The sequence below is a fragment of the Schistocerca serialis genome, chromosome 5 (genome assembly GCF_023864345.2).
Source record: "Schistocerca serialis cubense isolate TAMUIC-IGC-003099 chromosome 5, iqSchSeri2.2, whole genome shotgun sequence".
Classification (NCBI taxonomy): domain Eukaryota; kingdom Metazoa; phylum Arthropoda; class Insecta; order Orthoptera; family Acrididae; genus Schistocerca; species Schistocerca serialis.
In genome coordinates this window covers 792,156,463-792,174,943 of record NC_064642.1, presented here as the reverse complement: position 1 = coordinate 792,174,943, position 18,481 = coordinate 792,156,463, and positions in this window count along the sequence as shown.

Genomic DNA, 18,481 nt, shown 5'->3' with positions numbered 1-18,481 from the left:
TACAATGTACAGAACCGCACATATACCATGCATGTGTTGTATGTACGTTGTAGTAAATTACTTCAAAGGTATAAAAACTAATGATGTCATAGCATAGTCTGAAAAATCATAGTCGACTGGCACCAATTCTGGGAACTTGGTAAAAAAAAACTGGTACAATTCGCCAAAATGTAGATGTATCTGAAAGAAGGAGAACTTTATGCTAATCTGAATGATGTGTATTGATTGTCAAACACGCTGTTGCTCACTGCAAATAGCTGTAGGACCTCCTGGCTCTCACGCAAATTGCTGTCCACTATAGGTCTTTGCTCTGTGGTGAGATTGTTAGGATGAGGGTAGGTGCTATAAGAAATGTGGCCAGCCGTAAAAAATGGTGGAATGGCTCAAAATGCAAGCCTAAGGATAAGATGCCTGATGTGAAGATAACACTGCCAAACGTTTCTCTGCCCACCTGTGTTGATGAATTTTCTGCGAACATAACCATCACCCATCTTTTTTACATCCATGCATAGTAAATCGACAAAATACAGATCCTCATATTAGGGTTCACTTAGCTCCAGCATATTGCAACGCAATGCAACCCGCTCTACCCATGTTAGGGTACAGCACACCAAAAGCTTACAACCAATATTTTAGACATTTTGGTCATTCAAGAAACATGGCACCTCTGGAACAAGATATCTGATGCAGAACGCATGCCAGTACATGCACACAATCACATTTCCATGTCAGGCCACCAACATACATTAGGACTGACAGTCTACAGTAAGTCTAATTGTAGGAGAGAGACTGTTACCTCCTGATTGTTAATAGTGTAAAATCCTTAACGAGAGAGAATTGTTGCTATACGTTCCAATAACAACTTTATAACATCATCCTATGAAGAGAGCTCTCCACGCAGGTTGCCAGCGCTGCAATCATCAGTCTCATGTATCAAGTCCCCCCCCCCCCCCCCCCCCCACACACACACACACACACACACTTGCGAATTGCTGCTGGAAAAAAAAAAAAAAAAAACTAGCGAGAACGAGCTGTTTGTGGAACTGGAATTGCTTTGATGCACACCGCTTCTCCTCGCAAAATCATTAATAATAATAATCATAATTATTATTGTGATAATAACAATAACAGACGTGTTACACAACGTCTTGACTTCCACTCCCTCCCGACATTAATAAACGCACCATTAAAAACAAAAAATATATCAGTTGCGCAATGTGTTGCACATATGGTAGCAGTATCAGGAATGGTGTTTGCAGAGTTCAAAACTGATGGAAAAAACAGCAGTATTAAAGTCTTAAAAAGGAATTGTGCAAGAATATGGACAGCTTTTGTAGGAAATAATAAAATACCTTTTTGTACTTTTCAAATCACTGGCTGGAGAATTTAAATATATAATGGATGTAGATACGTCATAGGAGCTCTGTTCAAAAATGCCATAATCTAGATCCTTTACCACATTAAGTGATACTTGGAGAAATCTGTTTATAAAGCTCTTGGAACATATATTGTACACCTAGCAAGATAACAGCCAAGTTCTGCATGAAAATTCTGCAAGAATGTGGACAACCTTATGCAAGAGGTAAGTAAAATAAAATATCATCTTTGTACTACTCATATGTGTAGTGGTAGTTATATATTTAGAAACAAACCACATATATAGACATCAATCCAAACTGTAGTGTTGAACTCCGTATATGACTTGTGGGTGGTATTTGTGGCCATTCAACTTCTACACATAAGCTGATTTGTCAGTTCTTAGAACACCTGTAGACGACGGTAGTGTTTATGTGAGGATGCATAATGCCTTACAGTGTATGGTGGGAAGTACATCCGACATCTAACCCACATCCATATTCCATTCACACAGGAAGGATGATTGTCGCCGAACACTCATAATTTGGTGAGATGTGCGTGTGAGTAACTAGTATAACGCCCACAACATATTCAATAGATTTCCAACAGGATAGCTCTCTTGCAGTGACCACAGAAAGGATTCTGTTTAGCATCCCAATAAGGCTGTATGCCTGCACGCATGCCGCTCCTCGTTGAATTTCCTATTAATCCAATCTGATAAGGACCCCAGGCTGACAAGAAGTACCTAAAATATCCTATGATGATTAAATATACTACTGAATGCCTTCTACATTAGTCCAGTTTGAACGACTACCCTCTGGGTATTAATTATATGGTTGTTTGTTGCACTGATACTGTTATTGAACAGCAATGGTCATTTTTCACTCGTTTATATGTAATATATTTACATACGTCTATGTCTCTAAACCAAATTATAGTTTCACATGTCTATTACAGTACAGATATAGTACTTTACTGGAGCATGAAATGTTTTAATTCCATGGAAAAGTGAGTACATTATTTAACGGTGGTACGGTGTGTCAGTTCTACATTTTGATACCAAAATTATGATTCTTTAGTGAAGGTCAGAGGGTTTTTCCGATGTAACGAATTTCAGTGTGTGTTTAATTCCTTCATGCACGTTATTACTATGCTTCCCTGGGAGAAGATGTGACTTAACATAGCTTAATACCACACTTTTTATTCAAGAAGATGTGTATCAGGATATTTGTTGTTGTAGAAGATGACTTTTTAATCTTAATGTTGTGGCGTAGCAAGACAGCCACGCCACGGAAGTAGCCGAAAGGCACACGCTAAGCTCACGCAGATGGGCGTGAGGTCTGAAACAGGATACGTAATGAATGCTATAAAGAAAAGTACGTAGCTTCTGGAATACTTAACTTTAATCCATCATTTGTATACATTGTTCTTGATGAGACATGCTTCATACGATAAGCATCAATTGCTATGGCGCCTTGCTAGGTCGTAGCCATTGACTTAGCTGAAGGCTATTCTAACTATCTGCTCTGCAAATGAGCGAGGCTTCGTCAGTGTGCATCGCTAGCTACGTGGTCCGTACAACTGGGGCGAGTGCTAGTACGTCTCTCTAGACCTGCCGTGTGGTGGCGCTCGGTCTGCTATCACTGAAAGTGGCGACACGCGGGTCCGACATGTACTAATGGACCGCGGCCGATTTAAAGCTACCACCTAGCAAGTGTGGTGTCTGGCGGTGACACCACACTTAAATTTCCCCATGGCCTCGATGTATTATGTAAACTAGTGTGTCAATTGTTATTCCTCACATTACCACCAGAATACTTAGAATAAGATGTAGCAAATCTGCTAAACAGAGCCAGTATCGCTTCACTTTCCATTGTACGCACATTGTCACTGACTATTCCAGTGGTGCCAGGTGTCTCTCTTTTCTACTGCTACAGAACAATCGGGTTATAGCTGTAATGCTACACATATTTTTCATACGTGACATCTTTAACAGACAGGGCTTTAAGTGCGTTCTAAACAGTGGTTCTTTTTCTTAAAACCTACAAGATAACATTGATTTTATCATAATTCGACATTATCCACAACCCCTTCGTCATAATTTGGTAATATCTGTAGGCTACTTGATGGTGTTTTGGTAAAAAGAAATTGTCCTGTCTTAATATAACAACTCCCGCACCGCTAGCATTTAATACATTTAGACGTCCTTCCAAATGATGAAACTTGAACTGTCCATTCCAAAATTATAAATCAGAGCTTAAAAATCATGTTATTTTCAGTAGAGGAAGATATTAACTATTCTTCCAGATTTCTCGATTATGCTAAAAAACGCCTCGTGTTTTATCCGAACATATATCCATTCTGCTAAAAAAAAGGCTCATGTTTTATCCGAACCCATAGCTAATATTCATCTACAGAAACCATTGCAATAGTTCTACCTCTTGGCCCTTAGTATAGGAAATGATGCAATGTCTCTAGAATACCTAGTCTCCCACCTAATAAAGTTCTGGTACGTGACGTCATCCTTCTGTCATATCTAGCACAAACATTAAAAATAACCTGTATCTTCTGCAGCCAATTACGATTACATCCGTTATGTACTGCTTTTTACTGAAGTAATATAAGGCATGTGGATGTAAAAGCGCACTGTAATTTATATGTTGCGAATGGTTTTGTGCAGTGACAGAATCAGATTTTTTTATATCCACACAATACATCCCAATACAAGATGTAGCTAGGAGCAGTAGCCTTGTGGAGTGTACATGTGACGAAGCACTTGTTAACAGGTCATACGGAGTTATATAGAACAGGTCTTAACAATAGTGCTTCACTGGAGACGAAATGATTTTCTAACACTGTGGCAGACTGCAAACGTTAACTGGACGACGATACAGACTGTCAGCTCTATGTTTCAACACTGAAACATCACGATTCTTCAACGCAAGTCTAGATGTGTTAAGATCACGGTGTAATCATACCTATCGCATTAAAAGCAGACCTGTGTCACTGATATAGAAAAAAAATAAGAAAAGCGGGCATAATGGCCTACGGAGCTTCTGTTTGTTCATGTGGTTAATATGCTTAGGACCGGCAGTTCGTATGTCTCCTTTGAATCCTCTGCAACTCTGTCATTGCATACTGCTACCGAATCGAGTCCACATTACTTGCAGTCGTACCTTCGCATTCCCCTGTTTCTGTCCATTGACTCTGCGTCGGTCTTGGTCTCAACTGTCTACGTGGACCGCGTTGTTTCTGGTGACAACACACTACGAAATTTTACTGGAATTGATTTGCAGATGTGAATACCAGTATAATTCTATATAAATGCTATTTTATTAATCTCAGGAAACCTCTCAGGAATATTAACCAAATTAATGAGAGCACACACAATGGCGTCTGCTTGATCAAGTATGGAACTCAACGGTTACTGTTTTAGGTAGCTTTCGTATGATCTCTTGTTCTTCTTGAACAACAGTTGAAGCTAAATTGGCAGCAAAGATGCAAGTGTTCAAGCGTACAGCTAATCTCTTGCAAAAACACACAAAAAACACCACAAACGTTATTCTGAACCGCTGTAGCTAAAAGAAATAATTTAGATGCAACCGGGGATGGTGCAAAATGAAAACATCCGTTCATATAACTGCCACAAAGGTAACTACTAAGCTCTATACATATCAGAGGAGGAAGTAATAGCGAGAATAGTTTGATAGGAATGGCATAAATAAAACTTTGATGCTAAATTTGTTATTACCAATCCTATTTTAAGCCTTGTAAATGCATTCAATGTTCTCTGCCTTGGGACTTGTTTATACATTTAAAAAACTAGACGCAATGGCTTTTCGAAAGGTGAAAACAGGTCTGGTGTCATTTTGCAACATGATCAGTGGCGTATCCTTGACGATAACTTCAAACTACTGATTTTGCAACCGAGAGAGAGGTGAATTAGTAGCTCCATTTTTAATAACCCTGAATTGAGGGTTATAACACTTTGTTGGCGACATTTTACCGTATAAATTATACAAAATTAAAATCTTACGTGAATTTTGAGACAAGAAGTTCTTTCCTTTGAGTATGGAACCAAGCAGTTAAAATTTCTAGGGACAAATTTCTGACTAAACCACTTAGCTGAGTTTGTGTAAACTGATTTGGTTCTAAACCGTCTACAGTGGAATTTGTCATGAGCTTCCTCATCTCCATCATACATGGTGTCACCAGAAACGTCAATAAAAAGTTTTGGTAGTTTAGGGACAGGAAGGACTGGAGCGTGGGCAACTAACCGAAAGACAGACAGAGGTTTAGGGCACATTACTGTTTTTTGTTTTTTTGAATAGTAAGCAGATACATTAACGCTACAAAAGTAACATTCAATAGCATGGTTTCTTAGCTGCCTCCATATCACTGGATTAGAAAAATTAACGATTTTTGTGATTATTTTTGTTTAACTATTTTCTGGTATATTCTACATATCCACAGCGTACTTTATGTGGCATACTCTCATCAACACGTTTATTTCTAAAATTTATGAATATATTTTCTTTAGAAAATCTGTATCGTTCCTCTGCTGCTCCTTAAAGACACTCTATAAATGTAGCAATAACTGTCACGACAGGATTTACAATCACAATTAGCTATTGTGGAAAACACATACTAAAAAGCAGAAAAGTGAGGTTAGATTGTTGCAATCTGAACATCTGAAAACAGCAGAAGAGCCAAAGAGCTTGTCATAATAATTAGGAGACATACAAAGGATTTACAGACACTGGATGTGAGGGGCCATTGGTGTAAATCAATGGTGAAAGTTGAAAATTTTTGCCAGAGTGGAATTCGAACTTGGGTCTCCTGATTCTACGGACATACCCTGACCACTGCACCATCCAAACGCAGTGGGTACTGCAGCTGCACAGACTATCCTAACCCGCTTCCTGTCAGACCCAAATCCTCAAATTTATCCACACACTACTAATACAGTGCCCCTTACCCGTTGTCCTCATTACTCGCGGCATTTCGCCGATCTCCGTAAGAGTTAGAGCCTGGTGTGCATCCGGAATGAACAGATCATTGGCCGTCTTCGCCTCAATTATATACATGTGGTGTCTGTTCTTTTGGACATGTCTGACTAGGAGACCAGCATTCGAATCCTGGTGCGGCACAAACTTTCGACTTTCCTCGTTGATTTACATCAATGATCACATGCTGCCATTGTGTGTAACTCCTATGTGACTTAATTCATAGTAGTTGCTGGATCAAAATAACATCTAGTTTTTTTGGACTTGTCTGGAAGAAGAGACACCACATGTATATAATTATGACATGAACCAAGTAGGTCAACCATTGCCAACGAAATTTCAGTTTCATATTAGTAAGCGAAATAGTTATAATCACTAAAACACATAATCACTAAAATACATTTTTAAATATTGAATGTTAATTATAAAGAACGCATAGTGACAAGCCTTGTTTCTTACAATATTCGGATTCAGCATTTTAAAAAGCAAAATAATAAGCCACTTTCACTTAAAAGAAAAAAAGTAAGATTCTCCGTCGTTGGCCTGGCTAATCAAAAAGAAAGAAATATATGTGACGATAACATGAATTACAAACGCCTTTATCCCAAAATTCAGTTGTTGCGCCAGAAGAAATAAACTGTGTTATCGATTCTGTCAGAACTGTTCTGAAATAACTTCCTTCCAAAATATCCGGTACATTTTACGATTTTCCTGATAAGAAACGAACCGACGTTATCTCGGAATGTTTCTCGTGATACCAAAGGGTACTGCGCAGTTGCAAAGGACTGCGTCACGCAAACGTGCAGAAAATAACAACAGCCGGCGAACAGAGTGGGAGCAACAGCATTGGCTACCGTGAGTAGGGAGGGGTGGGGAGGGAGAGAGGGGGCGCAGGGCTAAGCTGGCTGCGGGCTGACATCACCTCGCTCACCACACAGCAGGACTAAAGCCGGGTTGCCATGGCCACGGTTGTCTTACACGTGCCTCCCACCACCACTATACTTACATGCACTCTAGTGTCTCCAAACGTCGAAGCTGAGAATACCAGTTACGCGACTTTAAAGATTGCGACAAGTAAAATTATTCGCAAAGGAGTTTAGTAGCTTTCAACCGAAGAGCTTATAGTGACGTTGATGAACAAAAGTCGGACACACAAATGTTCAGTATAGAATCATCTGGAAAGATCCAATACACTAGTAAGGGAGTTGTCTATTGCGGACGAAGTTTCGGTAGCAAATCATTTTCGAATGATAAACATCAATAAATTTCGTTAAAATTGATCAGAAAACGTTTAACACCAACAGAATATTCAGTGGAAACGTCACGCACCCTGGCTGTAACTTAGTCGGTTGTATGGGTAAAATGTCTCCTTAATGTCGTATTTAGGTACTGTAAACTTCAGCAAAGAAAAATGTTTGTTCACACCAATAGGTATAGCCAAATACAGATGACATACCTCGTGTCAGATCTTTGATACTGGGGTAGTTTTCTTCTGGAAGAAACTTGTAAAGCTGCACAAGGCTTTCTTGCTGAAACTCGTCCTTTTCCCGAAACTGATCTGATAAATTGTAAGCAACATCTTCAACTCCATGTGCCGCTATATTTGCTGAAAGATTAACCGCTTCACATTATTCGGTCTTCTCAAGAGAGAGTTCTTCAGCTGTACTTAAAAAACGCTTCTTTGTTAATCCTGTTAGTGAATAGTTCGCCTTGTTAGGCGATTTCATTGGAAATTTATAAATTTACTTTTTTAATGGCTTCACTTTCCTGAACTCTTTTCTTAAAAAGAAAGTCTACCTTTCGAAGTTTATCTTCGCGTACTTTTCTTTGAATTTACCGAACTGTTTACCATACATTTTTTCGCAGTGGTGACGAATATTTTATTCCTTAAGAACAGCAGTAATTTGTTTACAGATAACACGCACTAGTTTCTTGTCTTTCTCTAAGAGTCAGGAGGGAAGATAATGCTTTGAGGGGTGATAGTGTTGGTGATTGCGAACAAAAAACTTTGTATGTACATATACCATATTCTGAATAGTTTCGGAAATAGGACTCATTTAATTTCACCTTTGTAGGTCTTTCTTGAATAACTAGAAAACCACACCCTCCAGCGAAAAAGTCACGTGGTACAAAATTAATTACACCAAATTTCCTACAAAAAAGGTTCTACTCATTTCTTCTAGGACTGATAGTTTACGCGAAGAGAGCGGAGTATATTGGAAATCTCGAGCGACTCGCATGTGCTGTATTAGGTAGTATTTTTAGGTCAATCGAACACAGTTTCCGATTTGATAGACCACAGGTGTTCTGTACCGTTCGTCTCGAATTATTCTGCTCTAGTGTGCTACGTTGTAATCAAAGACACTGTACTGAATGATACAGAAAATAAATAACAATGTACATTAAAGATGTTCTACCTGGGGAACCATTCGGAATAGGGCACATGTCCAAATGAGGCTTTCTGTTCAGAATTACTAATATTATCATCCCTCAAAGCACATACCTTTCTTCCTGACTCACCCTGTCTTTCATAGCAAGTGCTGTATTGGTGATATACGTAACAGTCGCTACCGGTACTCAGTTTTCTCTTTCTACTTTCAACAGACATATTGCACACGTATTCGAACCTCTGAAAATTGTAAATATAAACTAAGCTGACAGCCAGGAAGTCACAGTCTGCTGCAGGCAGTTTGCCACTGTTGGCGTCCCTTATTTATGAACAAGCGAAGGCAACGCTCCTAGCGACCTACCTTACATGATGCGAATTGCGGTCTGCTTAAAAAAAAAAGACCTTCGCTCAAGCGAGCGCTGGATAAAATCCCTTCACATACCAGGTACGATCACGGGTCGCATTTTCGAGACTCGTGGGGCAGTAGAGTATCATGTGGGTGGTAACGCGTGTTCTGCGTTGGAAGGAAGACAACAATAAACCAATCAGTGTTGAGATGGTAGAACAATGAATCATCATATGACACAGTGATTAGGTGGCAGAGACTCTCCCACTGTGGTCAAGCAACCGTGAACGACGGAGAACGAAATGGTAAGTCATCTCTTTGGGTAGAAAAAGGAATCACAAGGGAGGTGGACGCCCTGGTGTTCCAAGACAGGCACATCAAAATCGAGAGGATAAAAAGTGAAAATAGCCACGGATCAGTTTTAAACATCCTGCATGCATCGTGTTTTGATTTTTTTGAACATGTGGGTGGTCGCCGCTCGCTGGGTTCCTTAACTGCTCTCATCAACACTCCCCAGAAGAAACGCACTGAACCGAGGCAGTAATGAAAATGTTGCAACTGTGTAAGCCCAATCCCATGGCATCTTTAGCCGCCTAATCACCGAGAATGAGTGATGCGTGTTTCACTGCGAACAGAGACAGGGCGGCAGGGCAAGCAATGGAAACACTGCTACCGGAAAGGGCGAAGGCGAGGAATCAAAAATGGTGATGCTAGGTTTTTTGGAACTTCTGTGGTGGGGTGCTAAATTAATTATTGTCGTTTAATTAAGTATGTTCTTGATCTCGATGTATTAGAGTCGCTGGATTAATTTATTTCGTTCTTTTATAAGAAGCAAATGAAGTTCCACAGAGATTTACTTTCTTCCCCCTCCTTCTATCTAGAAACGCGTAAAAACGCCATATTTACGACTTTAATTTCTTTCTTTGTGTCTTTCTTTCTCTGGCCTTTGTCCCGCTCCAACGCGGGGTCGGCTCTGTTATGACGGATTTGGCAGTGTTAATTGCAGAGGGCCGCAGGATGTCGTTCCTGATGCCACCCCGAAATGACGGAAGTAGAGTACTCCAGCTGTCTGCGTCTTGTGTAAGTCATGAAATAGTGCGAACGTTTTAAAATGTCTGTGATTCGTGTAACTTTGGCGGAACGTGGGGACCAGCCCGGTATTCACCTAGCGGGATGTGGAAAGCCGCCTAAAAACCACATCGAGGCTGGCAGGCATACCAGCCCCTCGATCCGGGGCCGGCGCGCCTACAGGGTCCAGGAAGCAGCGCATTAGCGCTCTCTGCTACCCTGGCGGGTCATTACGACTAAGTTAATTATGAATAACAATCTTTATACTGAGCTAAAATGACTTACTATTTATTGAACATGTACCTTAAATGTATCTTACTGTCTGTGTAAGTTTATTATATGTTTTCAGGAACCTACTTCCACCGGAGAGCTTAAGTTCCGAGATGTGACGGTTACACGCGATCAACGCGATATCATGTGCGTATTTGCATCATCTTTGTTAGACCCTACAGTCTAAATTTTTTATTATTCGAAGACCGATTTCTCTTGCTATGCACTGCGATATACACTGAAGCGCCAAAGAAACTGGTGTGGGCATGCGTATTCAAAAACAGAGATATGTAAACAGGCAGAATACGGCGCTGCGGTCGACAACGCCAACGCCTATATAATACAAGTATCTGGCTAGATGTGAGGTCGCTTACTGCCGCTACAATGGGAGGCTATCAAGACTGAAGTGAGTTTGAAAGTGGTGTTATAGTCAGAGCACAAGCAATTGGACACAGTATCTCCTAGGTAGCGATGAAGTGGGGAAAGTCCCGTACGACCATTTCACGATTGTACCGTAAATAGCAGGAATCCGGGAAAACATCAAATCTCAGACATCGCTGCGGCCAGAAAAAGATCCTGCAAGAAAGGGACCAACGACGATTTAAGAGATTCGTTCAAAGTGACAGAAGTGCAATCCTTCCGCAAATTTCTGCAGATTTCAATGCTGGGCGATCAGCAAGTGTCAGCGTGCGAACCATTCAACTAAACATCATCGATGTTTGCTTACGGAGCCGCAAGCCAACTCGTGTACCCTTGATGACTGTATGACAGAGCTTTCGCCTCGCCTGGTCCTGTCAGCACCGACATTGGACTATTGATGACTGGAAAAATGTTGCCTGTATCGAGCGGATGGGCGGTACGGGTATGGAGACATCCTCATGAATCCATGAACCCCACAATGTCAGCAGGGGACCGTTCACGGTGGTGGAAGCTCTGTAGTGGCGTTGGGCGTGTGCAGTTGGATGATATGAGATCCTTGATACGTCTGGATACTACCATGATGGGTGCCACATACGTAAGCATCCTGTTTGATTACCTGAATCCATTCATGTCCATTCACTCCGACCGACTTGGGCAATTAAAGCAAGACAATGTGACAGCCCACACGTCCAGAATTGCTACAGAGTTGCTCCAGGAACACTCTTCCGAGTTTAAACACTTCTGCTGGCCACCAAACTCCACAGACATGAACATTATTCAGCATATCTGGGATACCTTGAAATGTGGTACTGAGAAGAGATCTCCACCTCATCGTATTACGGATTTATGGACACACCCTGCAGGATTCATGGAGTCAGTTCCCTCCAGCACTACTTCAGACAGTCGATGTTTGGTTTTGTTGGGGGCTCACCTGCGTGGTCATCAGCGCCCCAGACATTAGTCGAGTCCTTGCCACGTCGTTTCGCGACATGCTACATGCAATAACGGCTGTTCTTCCTTGTTGGAATTCCGATATAGATACAGTGTAACAGTCTGTCTTAGACTCAACTCTGGCGCCACTCTTGCTGGCCAGGGAAAACTTCAAAACTATCATTCTGGAACTCAACACTCCCCCTTCTTTTAGAAGAATATTTCTGGAACAGTCTCGTCATACAAGTTCTACATAAATTGTTATATAATACACAGGGAGTTTCCAAAATGCATGTAAAAATGAGAGAGCCGGTAGAGTGGGTCATAAGAAGTAAATTTACATAGCAACCCATGTCCACAGCCAATAGTGTTCAGAGCTAGGCGTCATTTAACAGCGCTGCGCGCCTCTGAGAAGGTACCGATCGGCGTCGACAGGGTAGCATATCTGCAGGGGAATGTGTTCAATTTCTTAGTGATATCAAGGTAAAAGAGATGGTATGTCCTTTATTTGCGAACAGTTACAAAAAGTGTTTGAAGTTTCGTCCGCCTGCTTGTATGCAAGCCATGCAACGACGCCCGAGTGATTGCTGCACACTTTCAGACACTCCAGACCAAGTGGGAATTAAGTCAGAGGCTGCCACAATTGGCGCTATCAGCTCTTCATCCGCCTCAATAAGTATTTCATAAACAATAGATTTCAGGTGTCCTCAGACGAAAAAAATCAAGGGCATGAAGTCAGTGGAATGTTCACCAAAGATCACATCCAAATGATTTTGCACCATGTGCACGAAGTGTACAGATGCACCATCATGTTGGTGCCACATGTGCTGTCACACATTGAGTGGGACACGTTATAGTAACTCTGGCAATTTTTCCTTTACGAAGATCAGATATCTGTGTTCAATCTTTGTGGCAGCATGTATGGACAAATCAGGTTATCGCCTACCAAACCAGCACAAACTTTGATGGCAAAGTGCTCGTGGTGATCACGAGCAAAGGCAGTGGGTAAATTTTCCTGTACCCACACAGTTTGGTTGTGACTGTTGAATACACTTACCCGTGTAGACGATGCCCCATCCATAGGAAGTAGGAAGTGTGGGAATGAGTTTCAATGGTATACTTCTGAAAAAACTACTGGCAGAAGTCAATGCAATACAGAAAATCTTCTGGATTAAGGGCTTTAACTTTCTGAAGGCGATAAGGGTGCATATCATCTTCATTCCACACATGCCAGGCTGCAGAACGGCTTACACCTATTTCTCGAGCAACACCTCACGATCTTCAGGATATTATTATTATTATTATTATTATTTCTCTTTCCTGTCTCAGACGTCTGGTTAAAATTGGAAAGTGACGCGGACCTTGATCAAGCGTCACTTCCTTTTAACTGTACGGTATATGTTACATTGCGTTTAGGAACTTTCGGGTAATTGAACATGTATCAATAATTACGGATTTCTGAAGTTGTATATATAAGTTTGGATGTAGCTGTATTGCATTGATGTACTGGTGGATATTGCGTGGTATGACTCCTGTAGTTGAAAGTATAATTGGTATAATGTCAACTTTATCCTGATGCCACATGTCCTTGACTTCCTCAGCCAGTTGGATGTATTTTTCAATTTTTCCTCCTGTTTTCTTCTGTATATTTGCTGTATTGGGTATGGATATTTCAATTAGTTGTGTTAATTTCTTCTTTTTATTGGTGAGTATGATGTTAGGTTTGTTATGTGGCGTTGTTTTATCTGTTATAATGGTTCTGTTCCAGTATAATTTGTATTCATCATTCTCCAGTACATTTTGTGGTGTATACTTGTATGTAGGAACGTGTTGTTTTAAAAGTTTATGTTGTAAGGCAAGCTGTTGATGTACTATTTTTGCGACGTTGTCATGTCTTCTGGGGTATTCTGTATTTGCTAGTATTGTACATCCGCTTGTGATGTGATCTACTGTTTCTATTTGTTGTTTGCAAAGTCTGCATTTATCTGTTGTGGTATTGGGATCTTTAATAATATGCTTGCTGTAATATTTGGTGTTTATTGTTTGATTCTGTATTGCAATCATGAATCCTTCTGTCTCACTGTATATATTGCCTCTTCTTAGCCATGTGTTGGATGCGTCTTGATCGATGTGTGGCTGTGTTAGATGATACGGGTGCTTGCCATGTAGTGTTTTCTTTTTCCAATTTACTTTCTTTGTGTCTGTTGATGTTATGTGACACGGTGAAGTAGGAGGGGAAGAAAATAACCTATGGTCGCATGGGGGGTACCTGCACAGAGGGCTCCCTCTCTTACCCCGCCTCCCCCCCCCCCCCCCCGCAACCAACAAAATACTGGAAGTGGTGTGAAATACGCTCTCGCTCAGGAAATCCAACACTTTGGTAATGGTTGTCTCATCATCTGCAAACATCTCAAATAAGCAAGCTGGGAGCATGTCACAAGTGAGCCAGGAGGGTACATTGAGCAAGAACATGCACTCTACCAAAGCTGCCGTGAGGGAGATCCTCCCGACGCAGAAGGAACTTGTGGGCGACTTTCGTGTGGCCAATGCCTTTCCGAAAGGCCTGGAAAGATGTATGCCAAACTTTAGTGGACAGTTTAATCGCTCTCAACTTGTTTTGGATCGTAGTAGCCTCCCATTCCAATTCCTAAAGCCTCTGAATATTGCACCGAAGTTTCAATCTTAAGTCTATGCCCGGTATCCCAACTTCAAGTTGATTTACTGTCGTTGCATCTTTAGCTGTATGGTTAGCGAGTTGATTTACTAGAATGCCTATGTGACTAGGTGTCCAGATGAAGGTCACTATCTTTCCAGAGTTGTAGACGTCAACCAACAGGTGATGGATGTTGGAGACCAAAAGATTTTTGGGGTAGCACAGGATTATGCCCTTAAGCAACTCATGGAATCGCTACAGATCAGAAGGTTTCTCGTAGCCTGCAATTTTACATGCTGTGAAGCTTGAGATATGTCAACCAAGCAAAAGGGTAACTGACCCTGCCATTGATTCTCACTCCGTTTGTACAGATGCTTACTGAACTAGAATAATCATGGAGGATCGAAAGAAACAGGTGTCACGGAAGGGTAGGATCAGTATCCTTCCTGGGGCCACAAAAGAGGTCCATCCTTATTACAGAACACAGTACAGATCACGAGGGTTGTCGAAAGCGAGCTCTAGGAACCCAGAAGAATGGAGTCTGTTGGAGGTCCTTCAGTAGAATATCTAGTCAGATCCCAGTTGTCTACCCAATTTTGGGCAATGTGCAAACAGTATGAACTGCTGCTTGTGGAACAAAGTTGAGTGACATGGGTGAGTAATCATATGACAGATTGTGACTGTGTAACTTGCCAAAAGCTACTGTCCTTTAAGTTGCAATGGTAGGATACCAGCTCCCACCAGGAGGCTGTCAACAGGGTTCATACAGAAGGCTCCCATCGCCAACTACACTCCAGTGTCGTGAACAGGTACATAAACCTCAGTACGGATGGTGCTGCCGACCCATAGGCAACACAACCACAATCCAAATGGGATAAAATCTGTGCTTTGTAAAATTGCGCCCCACAAGGAGAGACTACGAAAATGGGGAGCATTCAGCTTCGTCATGCAAGTTGCCTTAAGCCAGCAGACATGCAGCAGCTAATGTAGCTTATTGTCAAGTAAAACACCTAAGAATGGAAAGGTTTCAACAACTTTAAGTAACTGGTCACCAACATAAAACTTCTGGGGTGCACAGTCCAGAGTCGACAAAAACGAATAATTCGTGATTTTGCAAGAGAAAACTGATAGCCATGATTCAGGGCCCAGTAATGGACTCTCCAGGCAGCCCCCTGAGATTAGCACTCAGCAGTGAACAGTGATGCAGAGGCATAACACAGGCAAAGATCAGCCACATACAGTGATGTAGAGCCTTTACAATACTATTGATGTGACAGTGAACAGCATAATACTTAGAACCGATTCCTGAGAGATTTTAGTTTCCTGTACGTATTGTTTGCTGAGAGTCAACCCTTTCTGGACCCGAGAAAGTCAGAGACATAGGAAATCCTGGATAAAAAGTTGTAAAATATCCTGGATACCACACTCTGCATTGTAGACAGGATGTGATGTCACCAGGTGGTACTGTATGCCTTCTGTAGGTCCAGGAACACTGCAATCAGAGCGAAAGCATTCCACACTGCGGATTCCAAACGAGCGAACTAAGTGTTCTGTGGGGGACCAGAAAGCCTGAAAGCCTCTTTGGAATCGTGACATATACCCTCTGGCTTCAAAAGGCCAACAAAGACGACAGTTGACCATACATTCGAATAGCTAACACAGCCCGTTATTCAGAGAGAGAGAGAGAGAGAGAGAGAGAGAGAGAGAGAGAGAGAGAGAGAGAGAGAGAGAGAGGCTGGTTGTCAGTTATAACATGAGGATCATTTTCAGGTTTCAGAACAGGAATAATAATACCTTCCCGCCAAATGCGATAAAAAAAGTGAGGATATTTTTCGTGCTGTCAGCATGAAGATGTTTGTTTTTATGTTTGGTTGGTTTAAAAGAGGGTCGGAGGGACTAAAATAGTAGGTCATTGGCCCTCCTTGTGATTAAAATAATTCCACAAGGGTCGGAGTAAAATGATCGAGATATACAAAACACAGATGGAAGAAAGGAGAAAATCACAAGAATGACAGAACGACAACAAACACTAAAATGGACAAAATTGGACAAGAAAACCACAGAGAGACGCAAGAAACATGTAGAAGAGATCCAAACAAGACAGCAGACTCCCATGCCTGCATGACCACGAGCATAGAAAGGAGAAGCTAGCCACTCTGCAACACAATAATACCTCCACCCTAAAAGCACTACGGTGGAGGATGGAGAGGGACAAAGGACTTGCGCTAAAACTTAGATCAAATGATAAAACCCATCCTCACGAATAAAACCTAAAACAAAAGCTGCTGTTGAGACATTGTCACCCAACAACGAAGGTAGGGTCCTGGGATAGTTAAAAGTCCGCCGCAGAGCGGGTAAAAGTGGGCGGTCTAGCGAGAGGTGGACGACTGTCATTTGTGAGCCACAGCAACACCGAGGTGGGTCCTCGCAATGGAGGAGGTAACCAGGCGTTAGCCACGTATGGCAAATGCAGAGCCTGCAGACGGCAACTGATTTCCTGCGAGAGGACCGCATGGAAGACTTCCACACATTCATAGTCTCCTTAATGACACGCAGTTTGTTGTGCATACTGTTATACCATTCCGTTTCCCAAAGCCGAAAAATCCTGAGGCGTAAGAACGCAGGTCAGTTTCGGAGACGCCCATCTCCAGAAGTGGTTTCCGTGTAGCCTGTTTGGCCATAATGTATACAAGTTCATTGCCTGGAATTCCGACGTGTCCTGGGGTCCACAGAAACACCACTGATCAACGGGACCATTCCAGGGCACGGATGGATTCCTGACTGGACGCTACCAAAGAATGACGAGGGTAGCACTTGACAGCTTGTAGGCTACTCAAGGAGTTACCACACAAGAGAAATGACTCGCCAGGGCATGAGTGTATGAGCTAAAGAGCACGAAATATGGCCGCCAGCTCTGCAGTGAAAACACTGGAGCCACCTGGCAAGGAGTGCTGCTCAATATGTCCTCCATGAACATATGGGTTAGCCTACGTGACCATCAACCATCGAGCCGTCGGAGCAAGCCACTTCACAGCCCTGGTACATGTCGAGAATCGAGAGGAATTGATAGCCGAGAGCTGCTGAACACCATGGAGGTGTACGTGAACAGACCTCAAAGAGATGCGGCAGCAGGAGGAACTCCAGTTCAGAGAGAAGTGACCAGATGCAAACAGCCGCCGAGCCGTAAACCAGACTCCATTGTCAAGGCGGGATTGAACAAGGGCTCTGTAGAGCTGCAGCGGCGTAGAGCTATCTGCACCCCAGTTGGTGTTGCTCCGGCAGCAAAGGCTTTGAGGTGCTGCCAGCACTTCCACATAAGCTGATGAAGGTGAGGTAGCCAAGCCAATCAGGTGTCGAAAACCACTCCTAAGAATCGATATGTCTCCACTACAGTGAGTGGATCGTCATTAAGGTAAAGTTCTGGTTCCGGATGAACATTGCGACGCCGACAGAAATACATGACACACAACTTTGTGGCTGAAAACTGGAAGCTGTGGGCTAGAGCCCATGACTCCGCCTTGTGGATGGTTCCCTCTATGCGCCGCTCAGCAAAATCAGTACTGGAGGAGCAGTAAGAAATGCAGAATTAATCCGCATAGAAAGAAGGTCCTTTAGCTACTGCTAGACCGATAATGACCACTAAAAATAGACACACACTCAATATGGGGCCCTGCCCAACACCATTCTCCTGAATATTGGGGGGGGGGGGGGGGGGGGGGGGGACTATGGGCGTCACCGACTTTGACACAGAAAGTACGGAGCGACAAGAAGTTCCGGAGAAAAATCGGAGTGGGCAATGAAGACCCAACGCAATGTGGCAAGGCTATGATGTCGCCAGGTCGTCGTGTGTACCTTACATAAGTGACAAACGATGTCAACCAGAAGCTGGTGTCTGGAAAAGGCTGTTCAGATGGCAGACTCGAGGGACACAAGATTATCAGTGGTAGAGCGACCCTGTTGGAAGCTTCCCTGACATGGAGCCAGGAGGCCAAGTGACTCCAGGACCCAACAATGTGGTGTGTTGGCACAACACACCATACATT